Here is an 18,661-nt window from a genome sequence, read left to right on the forward strand (position 1 = left end):
ACCATGGGTTACTTTCCATGTATCTGGGAGAAAATTAACATTAAGACCTTGACCAAAGAGCTGTCCACCGGATATCAAATTCTACTTCAATTTTGGGACATGGCGAACATCTTTGAGCAGCCATGTTTTACCACCTTCTAATGGCAACAATAGATCCCCTTTGCCTATAATTTCACAAGCTTTGTTATCTCCTAAAAAAACATTGCCAAAATGACCTTCATGGTAGTTAATGAACACTTCAAGACATGAGGTAGCATGATAGGAGGCACCAGAATCAAGCACCCATGAATCCGAAGTAGTGTCTGTTGTTGAAAGGATTAAAACGCTATCATCTTTATCATAAACTATATTTGCTTCGTTGTCTCGCACCTTCTCTTGTGCCCTTTTGAAATTTCTACAATCCTTTTTCACATGACCAACTTTGCCACAAAACCAACATTCACCATTTCTGTTTCTAGACTTCGATCTCTTTGCTGATTTCGAACGTCTATGGTAATTATTTCTGCCTCTATTATGACTTCTACCTCCATTATCAGTGCTGACCACCATTAAGGCTTCACCGGATAAAGGTTCATCATTCTTTCTTCTCAAATCCTCGTTGAGAAGAGTAGCTGCTACATCATTAAAAACCAACTTATTTTTACCGGATATAGATGTGCTAACTGTTGTTACAACACCATCCCAGCTACTTGGTAAAGAACATAATAATAAAACAACCTTGCTTTCATCATCTTGTTTCATCCCCACCGAAGTCGCTTGACTAATCAATGTATTGAATTCATTGATGTGGTTTGCCATAGCACAACCTTCCTTCATTTTCAGTTTGTACAAGCACTTCATAATAAAAACTTTATTTGCAGTCGATGCCATTTCATACATGGCTGAGAGTCTATCCCATACATCTTTTGTTGTTGCATCACCTGTGACATTGAAGAGAACATTATTGGACAACGAGAGAAAAATTGTCACTCTCGCCTTCTTGTCCAGTTTTTCCCAATCTTCATCAGCCATCCCAGCTGGTTTCTTTGCTTTCCCTTCAAGCACAAGTGAAAGGTCTTGCTTTATCAGCAAAGACTCCATCTGCACTTTCCATAACCTGAAGCTCTGACCGGAGAACTTCTCTATCTTCAATTCTTCCATGATTCTGGAAATTCAAACACCAAAATCTAAACAACAATCTAACCTCGCTCTGATACCAATTGTTAGGATGAAAAATTGAATTGAAAACAGCAGATAAACAAAATTAACAACACACAACACAAATAAAGAGACACACAGATTTATCGTGGTTCAGCAATTGCCTACATCTAGGGGAATCAGTCTATTAATCACCAATCTGGTTTACATATACACAGCTGCAATCAGCTCCAACAATTAACCTTTAGAAATGAATTACAATCAGCTCTTAAAGAGCTTGCAAAGAGAATATGAATAGCCAAGAGTTTTGGCGGCAAACAAGGAAGGAGTCCATTGGACTTCAACTTCCAACACTAAGCCGTTAGTGTTGGATATGTGAAGCCCAACACATCCTCTTTGATTTCTTTTGTTTTCCTTCCAATTGCTCGTCTATTCAACCTTCTTTAGAGATGGATATATTTATGGATAATGTAATCATCTCTCATCGTTGCATTGCTGCAGTATATTCGTTGCTTTATGCGTAAACAAATAGAGATAATAATATAAAGATTTCACTTGCTTTTTGTGGATGTGGTCAATTTTGGTGAATCACGTAAATTCAATGTATCATCTTCTCTTTTGTTTTGTTTTGCATCTTTATTTTTGTTTTGTAAATTGTTTATCTACACTTAGTTATTTAACAATTGATAATAGAGCTTGGTGAAGAAGTTGATTTGGAATTTGAGAAGAGTTTCTGGAAAAGACAGAAGAAGCGGATAAATACACAATCGAAAAGTTTTCAGAGCAAATTTTTTGATTATGGAAGATGCAAATGTAATTGTTGCTAATTAAAGGAGACCTCTCACTTGCACTAGAAGGGAAAGACAAGAAGCCAAATTCAATGGCTGATGATGAGTGGGAGAAATTGGATAAAAAGGTGAGAGCAACCATTATCCTCTCTCTTCCTCCCTGACATTGGTTGGTTGAAATTGAATTTTGATGGCTCAAGAAGAGGTAACCCAGGTCAGGTAGGTGGGAGTGGGGTCATAAAGGACTCAAGTGGCAATATGCTCCTAGCCCATGTGGCTAACCTTGGGGTTCAAACCTCAAGCTTTGTGGAGGTGGAAGCAACCTATCATGGAATTGTGATTGCAAAAGATAGAGGATATGAACAAATCATCATTGAAGGTGGTTCTATAAACACCATATTGACGCTCAAAATGGAAGCTAAATGAGATTGAAAATCTAGACAACTTAATTCCAAATGTCTTGATCTCCTCCCTATGCTTGGCTATGTCATAATTAATCACATGCAGTGGGAAGGTAATAAGTTGATGCACATGCTAGCTAATCTTGGCTTTTTTCCCAATCATATTAAAATATGGATGAATTTGTAAGAAATTCCTATTGAGATTAGTGCTACTATCCTTGGTGACATAAGTCTTAATGATGCAGAATAACCCCAAGATCGCCTTTTTACTTCTTGTCATAGCCACCTTATCTGCTAATAATTTATTGTTTAGGTGGAGGGCCTTTAATTATGGCATTAAATGCTCCTTTCTCAATACAAACCCATGTTGCCCCTTTCTTACTTATAGTTTTCAAATTCTTTCTTTGGTTTTTTCCTCTAGTTTCTTTGTGATAGCCATGGGTGGAGACCTTATTCAATAGAGCTAGACAACTATAATGACTTGAAGAACAATGCGAAGCTATGGCCAAAGGTGGTGAAGGGAAATCTTGCGAACTATGTGGAAGGGATGCAGGGTTATGACCCGATCATCTATGAGAAATTTTCCCAGTCTTGGGTGAAAGGCAAGGTTAAAATTGGGGTTGTGGTCTTTATAGTATTTGTGAAGACCATTGCCATTGTTACTAGTTTATCTTTCAATGTAGTGACTTTCCCCAAAAAGCTTAAGGGTACTTACAAATATGATTTTAAGAGGTTATTTAAACTAGGCGAAGGTGTCTTGAGGCTTCAAAGTGACTACAACAAAGAAGACCTACCTGGGGTTTGGAAAGATGCGACACTCATGCTCATGAAGTATTTCATGATGGATGAGAGGTTCAAAAACTTTCACACCCAACTCATTCCCACGTTGAACCATCTTAGGTATGGTGTTAAAATGAATTTCCTATTCTAGGTTTTCCCCTCTTTGTCTCAGTTGGTTGTTTTGACTAAAGCCAAGAATACCCTTTGATGCAGGGACTTTGCGGGGTCATAACTTTTGATTCGGTTATCTGATTGGGATGAAATTTGATGTGACAGTGTATCATGAGGAGTTGTTTGGATTTCCGACCGAGTGTCAAAAAAATCAAATTTTCGGGGCCTGATTCCTTCATTTGAGGCCTCAAAATTGGCTTTTACTATTTTTTCTAGGTTTTTAGAAAGTTGGTTTTTTAGTTAATTTTGAACTCGTAATATTTATGGGGTTAGAAAGTTGGCAATTTGTGCCGTAGGAATGTTTTTTAGATTTCTAGAAGATTTCATGATTTTGGGGATAGATTTGAAAATTTTCATAAAAGGCAAATTTCGGATTTTGTAAAAATATGTCCAAAAAATAAATATTTAGTTTGCTGTTAAAATAGGCCATTTTTCATTGTAATCGCAAAATGGTTGGAATTTGCAGAGGAATAATAATGAAGAGAATTTGATCCAAAATTGTGTCAATTTTTATAATTTCATTTATTGTATTGGTTATGTTTTAACTGCTACATCACTCTCCCTCTTTACTAGTGTTTAATTCTGAGGCTTTATAATTTTCATTTGGCTCTAACCCCATTGATTTCCTCTAGCCCCATTTTTTATTCTAACTTGGCATTGGAGCTTTCTAGAATCCCTGTTACTAAGTTTGACCCCAATTTGGCCTCCTCATCTAAGACTAAACTAATCCCTACCCAATTCTACCCTCTTCGTGTGGCCAAACAAAAAAACCCCTTGCTCCCCCTTCCATAGAAATTAATTTGGTGGACTCTATGGAGGAAAAGGAATTTGAAGATTTTTATTCTTCTTTGTCCATAGGTTCATATTGTTCTTCAACTGGTTCTATAGAGGAATCCCCTTTCACCCCTCCTTTAGGTTCCCCTTCCCCTGTACATGGTGTTTCTACCCTCAAGCCTGATTCTTTTGCTCTAGTAGATAAAGTTAATAGGTTGGATGAGGTTGTCGATAGACAAGATTTGGTTGTTCATTGGCTCCTCTCCCAGTTGAATGTGCCCAAGAAGAAGATCAATAGGTTGGAAGTGATGGTGGAGGCAGAGGCTCATGGTGATAGTTGGGCTTTGGAAGAAAAAGATGGGAGGGTTTGGAAGGCAGTCAACGACATGACAGGGAAATTAGAAAATTGGAAGACCAAGGAGGAGAAGCCTAAAGAACTCAATGCAAAGATCAATCTAAGGGATGAGAGGAAAGACATGGTCAAGATGAAGGAAAATCATGAGGCCCTGAAAAGAAAAGTTGAGGAGATGACTATGTTGAGCAAGGAAATAGAGATGAAGAGTTCTACCTCTTTGCATGCTATCCAAAAGGAGATTAAATGAAGGAGCACAAATAGGAAGAGATGTCTAGATTCTAACAAAAAACTCTCTTTTACTGATTAAGTTAAAGTGTTATGCCATGAATGGCAAGATGATAATGTCCCCACTTAATAGGTCATTCCTTTCTGTCTATAGTGGGTGGTTGATTGTCTAGTATTTTTTTTGTCTCTTTGTGTAGTGATTTTGTTTTGGTTGTCTATTTTTTTTTTTCTTATTTTGGTTTTAGCTTTAGTTTTTTGGTTGGGTGTGTACTCCTCATGTGCCCTAGGTAGTTGATTTTAAGCTGTTATGTAAAGGGTTCAAACCTATCTCGCTTTTATCAATTAGACCCATCATCCTCTCTCTATCCAACAACATTTTATTTAATATTTCATTGGAAGCAACATCAAAAGGATTGTGGGATAAACTATCTGATATGTACGAAATGACTTTGCCTTCCAACAAGGTTTTTCTCATGAAGAAGTTGTATAATTTGAAGATGGAGGAAATTGACTCACTCATGGCTAATGATACATTGAACTTGGTGAAACTTCCATCAAATTGAAGAGCATTGAAGAATCGATGGGTGTACAAATTGAAAGAGGAAGATGGAGGTAGGAAACACTACTGGTCCAAATTGGTAGTAAAGGGATATGATCAACAAAAGGGGATAGACTTAGTCAAGGGATATGATCAACAAAAGGGGATAGACTTCAATGAGATCTTCTCGCCAATTGTGTAGATGTCTACTATTCAAGTGGTTTTGGGTTCGACAATGGTTTATGGCCTCGAACTTGAGCAAATTGATGTGAAGACTACATTTTAACTCCATGGTGACATAGAAAAGGAGTTATATATATATATACCAACTTGAAGGTTTCGAGAAACAAGGACAAAATGATTTGTATAGCAGGATGAGGAGAAGTTTGCATCCAGGACCAAACAAGCCTCGAGGGAGTAGCATCTCAAGTTTAATTCCTTCATGGTTGAGAACCATTTTACTCAGTGCAAATCTAGTTCATGTGTCTACTAAAAGGTTTTCGACAATGGTGAGTTTGTTTTATTGCTGTTCTATGTTGACGATATTCTTGTAACTGACACTATCATGAGAGTTGTTTGTGATTTGAAGCAACACTTAGCTCACAAGTTTGTAATTATGGATTTATGGGCAACAGAGAGGATACTTGGTATGGCCATAATTAGGGATAGACATAAGAGAGAGATCAGATTATCACAAGAGAAATATATTGACAAGGTCTTGGATAGGTTTAACATGAAGGATGCAAAGGCTGTATGCACTCCGCTTGCTAATCATTTTTGTTTATCCTTGAAAATGCGTCCCAAAACACAAGAAGAAATGAGAGGTATTCAATGCCAAACAATGAATTGAATAATATTATCATGGCTTTGAAAAGCTACACTAGTGGATCCTTCACAAATTTCTCTAACAATTTTAAATTAGGTTTCTTTCAAATTTGATGCCACCAAATTGAGTACATCATTTGTGAACTAAGAAAGAAAACCCACTTTTTTTATTTGCAAGAAGTTGATTTTTTTTGTAAAAAAATTATAATGTTCATTTTGCATTTTTTTTAATGATATTTTTGATGAATAGTTCTAATTTTTTAATTAAAAGATAATTATATTATAAATTTTCACAATTGATGTTATAAGAGTGTCCTATTTTTTGTTTAAATGAAATATTGAAATCAACACTTTTAATCAAATTTTAACTTTTTGTCATTTATAACAAGAAAATTATTAAGAATTTGAATGACTCTTTTTTCAATATTTTATTTTTTAAAAATAATTTGTTTCATTTTTACATATTTTTTAATAATTTTTTTACATTGAATAGTATTTTTAAGGAGGACCATGTTATTGCATGATTTTTTTTTTAAGAAATAAAATAAACTTGTTGGGATTAAGGTGTCTCAACCCTAGATTCCTAACATGTTTATTGTTTAACTAATTCTTTCATATATTGCTATATCCGAAGTTTCTAACTTCCTAATGTCATGTCATCTTTGTGGGACCTCATGGTGAGGTGACATTCTACATGGAAGGTGAGTGTATGACATGGATTCCTAGTTTCTACCAAGTTAGTGCCCACTTTTGGAGTTCCTACTTTTAGAGGATGTTAGTATCATAAGATACTATGTTGGGACTATGACAAGTTTCCATTATGATTATGACAGTTAACTAGTTTGGTGGAAGAGTCATGAGAAGGCATATTTAACAACTAACATTTATGGTGGGCTTCATTTTTGACAAGTGGTGTGAGGCAAGGAAGGAACCTATTCTTGGTCATAGTAATTTATATGTTTTACTTACATTGTATTTGACAAGATGACAATTATGGCGAGATAGATGATGTTGCTTTGGGAGTTGCTATGTCCACGTGTTATGGGAATAACAAAATGTTGTTTATGACACAATTTATCTCTTAGGCATTGAAGGTAGTTTTGGAAACCATGTATATATACATATATGTATGTATATACATATATGTATGTATATATATATATGTATATATATATGTATATATATATATGTATATACATATGTATATATATACATATGTATATACATATATATATGTATATATGTATGTATGTATATATGTATGTATGTATATGTATATACCTATATACATGTATATTTAAATATATGAATATGTATATGTATATGTATATACCTATATACATGTATATACAAATATATGAATATATATATGTATATGTATATGTATATACATATATACATGTATATATACATACATGTATACATACATACATGTATATATATATATATATGATGCCCTCCTAAATGGCACAAGGTTAGTCTATGATCAAAGAACACAAAACACACAAAACATTAGTGTTAATCAATCTAAAACTAATCTATGAAGGCATACCAAAAGAGACACTAAAAAGACATGCTAATTTATCTAATAAACAAAACACAGATTATGAGGCATCTCCAACTGCCTCTTAGCATGGCCTTAGCTCCTTCTCCCTTGTTCCTCTCCTCTCCAAGTTCCAAAATAGTGTAGCTCTCAGCAGCTTTTTGCACTATGGATGCTTATGGAGGATTGAGATTGTAGTATAGCTCTAAATGTGAAATGAAAAGTTAATACTAATCTATTGATGCTAAAATGATATATTTTAACCAAAATGATAAGATGTTAGATTGCTTATGCCAAATGCTCTCTAAAAATGTCTATAGCCTAAATGCATACAAGTTTTCAGGATCTGGATTATGAAGGAATGGGCTCTATTTATAGGAAAAATGGAGCAATGGATGGCCAGGATTGAAAGGTTTAATCAAGGGTCAAGCTTGAAAGTTGGGGATCCATGTGCACAATTTGCACCAATGAAATGGTGACAAGTGTCAACATAGGGTTGGGTTGAAAGAAAGGGGTTGGAGGCATTGAATGCTTGAGAAGACCTCATGGTTATCTAGAAGGTAAGGGTCAAGCCTAAATTAAGATTACCCATTGGATTAAGAGTTAATCCAAGGACAAACCTTTGTGCAAATGATTAAGAGATAATCATGGTCAAAGCATTAAAGGCTTGATGAGACCCTTGGGTTGGGTAGAGGTTGAGTCAAAACAAATGTTTTAACCATGTGGGAGGGTTTGAGGTAACCATTAATGGTTATTGGAGACTTTGGGGATTAAGTGGTTGAAGGTTGAAAGCCTTCAATGGTTATCAAAGACTTTGAGCCATTTAGTGGTTGAAGGTTGAAAGCCTTTAATGGTTATCAAAGACTTTGAGGGTTTGAGAAGTGACTTCCTTTTTGCTTAGGAATGTGACAAAGTTTAGAGAAGGGGTTAGGTTATTTAGAAGTGATTAGAAAATTCTAGAAGGGGATTAGATTTTTGCAAGTGGATTTGGTGGGTGAGGGAAAATAGGATTTTATTAAAATAAAAATTCATTTATTTCAATAAATGTGTGCAAGTTGCTTTTGTAGGAAAATGCAAGTGGGGTGGGGATAATGATTTAAATAAATGTTTTATTTAATTTATTTAAAAGAGGAAAAAGGGATTTAATTAAATAAATTGATTTTATTTATTTAATTGATTGAAATTTGATTTAATGAATTAATTAAAATAAATTGAATAATTTATTTAATTAATAGAAGAATGTTTGGGGATGAATTAATTAAATATTAATTTAATTAACTGATGACTAGTGGATTTTTAACCAAATAAATACGAAATATTTATTTAATTAAAATGGACAGATTTATGTGACTACAATATACATTATTGTATATATACATATATATACATGTATGTATGTATGTATGTATATATACATATACACATATATATACATATATACATATATATATGCATCTATATGTATATGAATATGTATATGTATATATGTATATGTATATGTATATGTATATACATATATACATGTATACATACATACATGTATGTATATATGTATATATGTATATATAAAAATACACATATATATACATATATACATATGCATCTATATGTATATATACATATATATGCATATATATATATATATATACATATTATAAGGATAACTAGTGGACAGCTGAGAGAGGGGGGGTGAATTAGTTGTCAATAGATTATGTGAATTAAAGCACTTAAAACCTTTTACTGGAATAACTGATTAAGCATTAAAGCATAATTGAAAACCAGAGAATCAATACCATGCAACCCATGATTTGTACGTGGAAAACCCGGTAAAGGGAAAAATGACGGTGGGAAACCCTACCCATAGTCAGATGATACTTCTGTAGAAAGTATATGATTAAAATAGGGGCTTGCACATGTAGGAAGGCACACTGCCTAGAGCGCACTTCTTATCAAAATGGAGTTTCACTGACTACAAAAGAGGTCAAACACCTCAAAGTATTTGGACAACAATCCAGAAAGAAGAACTACCTATGATAACATTAAACATGCCAGATTACAGTTCTGGTTAAGCTCAATACCAGAGGTCTAAAACCTCTTCAAAAAACCCAACTCGATCACCTATGATCAACCAAATCCTTTGCACAAATGATTATTACATTATTTTCTCCTTGCCTATATGATCTATAATGAGATCTTACAAATATTTATACAAGCCCTGGACCTAAATAATTAGGTTGGCCACCCAAATGATAATTCAATAGATCCATTACATAATTCAAAAATAAAATCATAAAAACCGTCTACCTAAGGCCAAACAAATATCATCCAATCAATAAAACATCCCAAAAACGCAACAGAAGGATCCACCAACACATTTCATGAAACTGGTCCATAATCTAGATAACATCAGACCTAACTTAGATCCACACACGCCAAAGCAATGACACTAATTAGTTGAGGCATGGACACAATCACCATTAGCATCCTGAATCCCTTCTAGAAGTTGCACCAACACCACTTAGCATTACATCAAAGATCTTCAATAAAGCTCTACCAATGAAATCCTTACTTGACCTACAAAGCAGGCTTACTAGAACATAAGATAGCATTCGATCATCAAGTCAATACCAACTAACTGAAACATACTTCAGAAGAATATGAACCATTCATACAAACTTGTTCCACCATTCTGATCATACCAGTTACAATCAACTGATAATCTTCCCAATCCAATCCTTCTACCAAAATCAAGTAAACAACCATAACAACTAGTGTTGACATCAATGACAAAACATCAATGCAACACATAATCAATTCCTCCAAATTGCCAACAATCTCCCCCTTTGGCATTGATGGCAACACTAGATGTGAAAAACATCCAAGTGCCAAGAAATGCCAAACAAGTCTCCCCCTATGGAAGACAACAAACAATCTCCCATAAAATGATATAACAGTGAAGCTCTAAACCAAATCTGAATCAAAAGACCAAAAACCGCCAAACTCATCGCCACACTCCCCCTGAGGCATGCAATCAATCTGAGAAATAAATAGAAATAGTTTTTCACATATATTCCTCCCTCTTTGATAAAAATGCCAAAGATATGACATAGATATCAAACAAAATATGAAAACTCTAAATCTCAAGGCTGACTACTCCCCCTAAGTAGTAGCATTATTTCATCAATCTGGAGTAAAAGTTAGCTCTGATAATGCATACCGGACTGATGCACATCTGCATCTTTTAAGTCTCTACTGGAGGGGTAGAAACCCCCAATCTGCCTCTTAAATGCTCAAATGATTCTTGAGACAAAGGTTTAGTGAAGATGTCTGCTATCTGTTCTTTAGCGTTCACATAAACCAATCTGAATTCCTTTGCTTCCACCTTTTCCTTCAAAAAGTTATACTTGATTGATATGTGCTTAGTCTTGGAGTGAAATACCAAATTCTTTGATATGTCAATAGCTACAAAGTTATCACAATGAATAACAACTGTATCCTTACAGCTCACTTGTATATCCTTCAACATCTGCTTCATCCATAGAACTTGAGTGCAATTAGTTGTGGCTGCAACATATTCAGCTTCAATAGTAGATAAAGAAATGCATGATTGCTTCTTTCTGATCCATGAAACCAACTTCTTCCCAAGAAATAATGCTCCACCAGATGTGCTCTTTCGGTCATCAACATCACCTGCCCAATCTGCATTTGTATATGCACATAAAGTAAAGTCATCATCTTTAGGGTACCATTAACCATATTCAGTTGTTCCTTGCAAATACCAGAATATCCTTTTTATAATTGCACTTTCATGATTTTCTCTTGGATTACTTTGAAATCTTGATACAATACTAACTGCATTCATTATATCCAATTCTAGTCTGAGTTAAATATAGCAAACCACCAATCATGGATTTATATCTTGTAGGATTTAATGGAGGGGATACATCTTTAATTGATAATTTTTCACTTGTAACCATAGGAGTACTAATTGGTTTGGAATTTTCCATACCAAATTTCTTCAATAATTCCCTTAGATACTTAGTTTGACATATAAAGATACCTTTGTTAGTCTGAGTAATATGCAAACCTAGAAAAAATCTTATTTCTCCAGTCATAGACATTTCAAATTCTCTCTTCATATTATAAGAGAATTCCATGTGCACAATTTTTCTTCACCTCCAAAAATGATATTATCAATAAATACTTCAATAATCAGAATATCATCATTAGTGATGTTATAATATAGGCTACTGGCAGCATTACCTTTATAAAATCAAGCTTCAAAAGATACTTATCAAACCTTGCATACCAAGCTCTAGGAGACTGTTTTAATCCATATAAGGATTTCCTTAATCTGCAAACCATATTTTTGTCATATGTCAGTAACAATCCATTAGGTTGCTCAATAAAGACTTCCTCTTCAAGTTCTCTATTAAAAAATGCACACTTAACATCCATTTGATAGACCTTGTAGTTCTTATAGGCTGATAAGCAAGAAATAGTCTAACAACTTCAATTCTGGCTACCGGTGCAAAAGTTTCAGCATAATCGATTCCTTCCTTCTGAGAATATCCTTTGCAGACCAATCTAGCCTCGTTTCTTACAAATTTTCCATCCTTATTCAGTTTGTTTCTAAAAACCCATTTAGTTCCCATGACATTCTTATTTTCAGGCTGGGGAACCAAAGTCCAAGTGTTGTTCTTTTCTATCTGATCTAATTCATCTTCCATAGCTTTCATCCAACATTCATCTTTACAAGCTTCAATTACTGAGGCCGGTTCAATCTGAGAAATGAAACATACCCCTTGATTTGCCAATCTTCTTCTTGTCATAACTCCCTTGTTTTTGTCTCCAATGAGCTAATTTTTAGAATGATTTAGCCTTACATACCTTTGTATTTTTTGACTTTCAGGTTCTCTATGCCGACCTTCGGTTATAGTTGAGTTTTCTGATGATGCCAGGGAAACTGGTTCAACATTTTGTTCTGGTATAGGCATTACCAGAATAGTTATGATCATTTCCACTGTCGATTCTCTGTCATAAGATTTAGCTTGGTCTTTGTGCTGCTCATCCACTTTCACATTGGTGCTCTCCACAATTCTCTACAATCTTTTGTTATAACATCCATATGCTTTGCTCTTAGTTGAATAACCAAGAAATATTCCTTCATCACATCTAGTGTCAAACTTTCCAATGGAATCATCTTTTTTGATATAACACTTACTTCCAAAGATTCTAAAATACTTAAGAGTAGGGGAATGGCCAAACCACAATTCATAAGGTGTCTTACCGATATCTCCTTTGATATGAACTCTATTGAATGTATAAACCACTGTACTTACTACTTCTCTCTAGTAGATATAAGGCAAATTAGCTTCCATCATCATGGTTCTGGCTAGATCCAGAATGGTTTGGTTCTTTCTTTCCACAATGGCATTCTGTTGAGGTGTCCGGGATGCAGATAACTATCTCCTAATGTCATTTTTCTCACAATAGCTGTTGAATTCACCAGATGTGAATTCACCACCTTGATCTGATCTTAGACACTTGATTTTCATCTCTGTCTTTGTCTCAACCATATCTTTAAAGATCTTGAATTTCTCAAAGGCTTTAGATTTCTCCCCTAGAAAAGCAACCCACATCATTCTAGAATAGTCATCAATGATTAACATGAAATACCTATCTCCTTGAAAGCTTCTTGTATTAGCAGGACCACATAGGTTAGTATGAATCAAATCAAGAATATCATTATATTTATCAAGTATGCTCTTAAAAGATGTTCTGATTTGCTTACCCATTTGACATTCCTTACATACCAGATTATGAGGCTTCACAATCTTAGGTAAATCTCTAACTGCCTTAGTTGAACTGATCTTTACAATGCAATCAAAATTTACATGAAACAACCTCTTATGCCATAGCCAACTTTCATCAATATGTGCAATCAAACATGTTTTTTCATCGGAATTCAAATGAAAGATGTTACCTTTTGTCTGTGTATCTATTGCAATCTCCAATCCTAATTTGCTAATGATTTTGCAATTTCCATCCTTGAATTGTAATTGAAATCCTCTGTCTACCAACTGTCCTACACTCAAAATGTTATTCTTTAGACCTTCAACATACTAGACATTGTCAGTGTTATGCTTACCATCCAATGAAATGGTTCCTCTTCCTTTGATCATGCATGCTTTGTCATTACCAAATCTAACTTGACCACCATCAAATTCTTGCAGGGTTAGAAACTTTCTTTTTTCTCCTGTCATATGATGATAACATCCATTGTCTATTACCCATTCATCTTTGTCTTCAACTTTTGTTGCAAGGGCCTTTTCCTTATTTTTGATAATTGGTTCCGGATCATATTCCTTCATAGCAAAAAATACCCAGTCTCTTCCATTGCCGGATCCACTAGCTGAATCTCCCGCCGGTTCTTCCTCTGAGCCATTAGTTACTCCTTCCTCATCAACATAGTAGCATGATTTATTTTTGTTTCTCTTGTACTTATGCTTGATCTGATATTCAGGGTTAGGCTTAAAAGATCTTCTTTCTCTTTCTTCCAATTTTTAATTCCTATCAGGACATCTAGATGCAAAATGACCTATCTTATTACATGCAAAACATTTGAAAGAAGATTTTCCTTCATACTTACTTCCTGTCAGACCTTTAGGTATCCTTCTAGCAAATAGGGCTTCAAGTTGCTCAAGATCTTCATCTTCTTTCCTAATCTCTTCCAATTCCTTTGCATACAAAACTTTCTAATCTTGCTTGCCGGTTGATGATGTAGATGCCTTAAATGCAATATCAATATTTGCAGTTTCTGGAGGACCAAATTCTTCAAGCTCAAAAGTAGATATCTTCCCAACAAGAGTATCTCTATTGACAAAAGAATTAGGCATGGTTATTAGCTCATTAATTGCAGTTACCTTCATCTTATATGCTGGTGGAAAAACCCTTAATACTTTTGAAATAATCTCTTCCTCACTCAAAGATCCACCACGACACTGAATTCCTAATACAATTTCATTTACCCTTTCCATGAATGCATAAATTCTTTCATCTTCCTCCATCTTCAAGCTTTCGTATCTTACCTAGTAACATTCAAGTTTTGCAATTTTAACAGTGCGATCACCTTCATTCAGAGTCCCCAACTTGTCCCATATAGATTTTGCCAATGATTTATATGATAATCCCATGATCTGCTGATCTGATAAGCCACTTAAGAGGGCTTCTCTTGCTTTGCAGTCATTTTTAATGTTCTTTTCCAAGTCTGCCGGTGTAGGATTGCTAGATGTCGGATCATGAGAAGTGTAACCTTTTTGAGTTATTTCCCAAATTTTCTTTCCAATGCATCTTAAATGAGTCTCCATTCGAATTTTCCATACTCCATAGTTTGTTCCATCAAGACTAGGGTTGTCCTTTTGGTAAACAGTAGCTGAACTATTAGTTGCCATAGGATCTTCCTCAAGTAGTTAAGCTTCTACAAAAAGATGACCAGGATCTGATACCAATTGTTAGGATAATCAGTGGAAAATTGAGAGGGGGGGGGGGTGAAATAGTTGTCAACATATTATGAGAATTAAAGAACTTAAAACCTTTTATTGGAATAACTAATTAAGCATTAAAGCATAATTGAAAACCAGAGAATCAATACCATGTAACCATAACATATAACACCATGATTTGTATGTGGAAAATCTAGTAAAGGGAAAAACCACGGTGGGAAACCCTATCCACAGTCAGATGATACTTTTGCAGAAAGTATATGATTACAATAAGGGTTTGCACATGCAGGAAGGCACACTGCCTAGAGTGCACTACTTATCATAATGGAGTCTCATTGACTACAAAAGAGGTCAACCACCTTAAATTATTTGGACAATGATTCGGAAAGAAGAACTGCTTATGATAGAATCAAACATGCCAAATTACAGTTCCGGTTAAGATCAATACCAAAGGTCTAAAACCTCTTACATAAACCCAAGTTGATCACCTATGATCGACCAAATCCTCTGCACAAATGATTATTACATTATTTGATCCTTGCCTATATGATCTACAATGAGATCTTACAAATATTTATACAAGCCCTAGACCTAAACAATTAGGTTGGCCACCCAAATGATAATTCAATAGATCCATTACATAATCATGAAATAAAATCATAAAACATGTCAGACTAAAGCCAAAACAATATCACCCAATCAATAAAACTTCTCGGAAGTGCATCAGAAGGATTCACCAACAAGTTTCATGAAACCAGTCCATAACCTAGATAGCACCAGACCTAAATTAGATCCACACAAGCCAAAGCAGTGACACCAATCAGTCAAGGAACGAACACAATCACCATTAACATCTTGAATCCCTTCTAGAAGTTGCACCAACACCACTTAGCATTACATCAAAGATCTTCAATAAAGCTCTACCGGTAAAACCCTTACTGGACCTACAAAGTAGGCATACTAGAACATAAGATAGTATCTGATCATCAAGTCAATACCAAATGATTGAAACATACTTCAGAAGCATATGAACCATTCATTAAAACTTGTTCCACCATTTTGATCATACCAGTGATAATCAACTGATAATCTTCTCAATCCAATCCTTCTACCGGAAGTCGGTAAACAACCATAATAGCTAGTGTTGACATCAATGGCAAAACATCAATGTAACACATAATCAATTCCTCCAAATTGCCAACACAGATATGTATATATATATATACATATGCACACATATATATAGAGAGAGAAGGGAACAAGAGGGTTTCTAACAAACAAGCACAGAAGGTGAAGTTAGAGGTAGATTCAGGCGAGATCGATCTTACTGATGAAGTTGAGGAAGACATTGACCTTTGGGAGAGATTGGCGGTTATCTGTAGATTTGTCATCTTGAAAATGGAGAGGAGACGCATTAAAATTTGGATCGATAACCATTGAAATCTAAAGTGGTTATTAAATTCATTCTAAAAGGTTTTTCATAGTTATTTTTCCAGAATAAGAAGAGAAGGAGAGAATCCTTCTTCATGGGAACTAGTTTTTAGATAATCATCCCCTATATTTACAACCGTGGTTTCCCAAGTTTGACTTGGTCCCATTGGCTCCTTATGATAGTCCTATTTGGATACATATGTATAATCTACTGATCGAGTATTGGGGAGAGAGTAGTTTGGAGAAGATTGGCAAGACGTTGGGGACTTTGTTATAAATTGGTGAGAATATTGTGGAAAACAACTCTTATCTTTATGCCAGGATGAAAATAGCGATGGTGAAGGAGGTTCCCTCCCACATTTGTTTGAAGCTAGTGGACAGAATGTGGTCACAACTGATTGAAGTGGAGGATATTAGACTTTATTGTGGTAGATGTGGTAGTAGAAACCATTTGCTAGTAGATTGCAAAATCTTTGTTAGGCCTACAAGGAAATGGATTCTGAGACCTAATAGACAGATGGTGATTATAGAAACAGTTTCTCACCAGAGGCAGGATTCAAACGCTTCCCTTGGGAATAGGGGACTGGATGATTCTCATATAGATAAGGACAAGGTTGAAGAGAGAGTCATTCCTGATATTTAGAAGGAGACCTTCCCAAAGTGGATCTTCTAGATCAGGGAGAGACATTTAGCAAAGCCTTGGTTGCAAACAAGGGCCTGTCTGATATGGAAATAGAATATGATTTGGGGACAGAGGAGGATTTTGATAAAGATGAGGATTTGGATATTGGTGATCCTAGATGTATCAATCAATCATCTAATGTTTTATTGGGTAGAGCCAAGGGCTACAAAGGAAGAATCTAAGTAACAAGAAAAAGAGAGAGGATAGGGAAAATGAGAAAGACATTATTAGTGTCATTGATTTCATGAAGAAACCCAAGGGAGGTAATTCCTCCCTTGGAGGGTCATGAATATCCTCACTTGGAATGTCAAGGGCCTATTGACTCATGACAATAAATGCTTGGTTAAACATTCATTAGAGAAGGTCTCTAATGACGTAATCATGTTATAAGAAACCAAGCTGGATTTAGATAAAGTGAGCTTAGCTTCTTGCATTCCTTCTCAAAATGAGAATATTGTTTCCAAGAAGCTAGAAGTTTGACGGGCGGTTTGGGGATCTTTTGGAATCCCCAAGTGGTCAAGGTTACCTCGGTAGAGATGTCTGAATTCTGGATGGTTTGTAGGGTGAAGTTGCTAACTGGCGAATTTTTATTTCCTTTAGTTAATGTTTATGGTTTGACCAAAATAGATGACAAAGTGAGAGTGTGGAAGGAGATCTCAGATCGTATTCCATCTCTTAAGATTGATTGGCTAGTGCTAGCATGATATTTTAATTCTATTTTGGATTTGAATGATAAAACTGGTGGTTTAAGGAAATCTAATAGGGTGATGGAGGACATTAAGGATTTTTTGACTATTAATGAGGTGTCAGATGTTGTGCCAAAAAATGGATTGCTCATCTAGACAAATAGAAGATTAAATTTCACTAGGATCTCAGAGTGACTGGATAGATTCTTCATATGATCCAATTGGGTGGAGGGGCAATTCTCGGTAGCCTCTAGCATTCTACCTATTTCAGTTTTTGATCATTTCCTAGTCCAATTGGATTTGGATGTTGGGAAGGCTCGACATAATAGAAGCTTTAAATTTCAAAGTATGTGGTGGAGGGATAAGGACTTTTTGGGAAATTTAAAATGCTGGTGGGAGGAAAGTAATTTTTGGGTTGGAACTCCCAGTTTTTTTTGTGTGAAGAGGTTACATTTCCTGAAAGAAAATATTAAGTATTGGAATGTGGTATCGTTCAAGAATATTTTTACAAAAAAGTTGAGATTAGAGGAGGAGCTTGTGATTCTGAATGAAAAAGTGATGAATTCAAGGATGAATAACTCATATTCGAGACATAAAAAGATTTGAAGGAGAACCTGGTGGAGATACTAATTAGGGAAGAGATTTATTGGCAAGACAAATCAAGGGAGCTTTGGATTACAACAAGAGAATCTAATACTAAGTTTTTTCATTCCTCAGTTAAAGAAAAATGATCCCTTAATAGAATTGAAGCTATCCAAGATGATGGAGGTTCATGGTGTTCATCTAGGGACGCTATCAAAAATGCATCAATTCATCATTT

The sequence above is a fragment of the Cryptomeria japonica genome, chromosome 3 (genome assembly GCF_030272615.1).
Source record: "Cryptomeria japonica chromosome 3, Sugi_1.0, whole genome shotgun sequence".
In the NCBI taxonomy this organism is placed as follows: domain Eukaryota; kingdom Viridiplantae; phylum Streptophyta; class Pinopsida; order Cupressales; family Cupressaceae; genus Cryptomeria; species Cryptomeria japonica.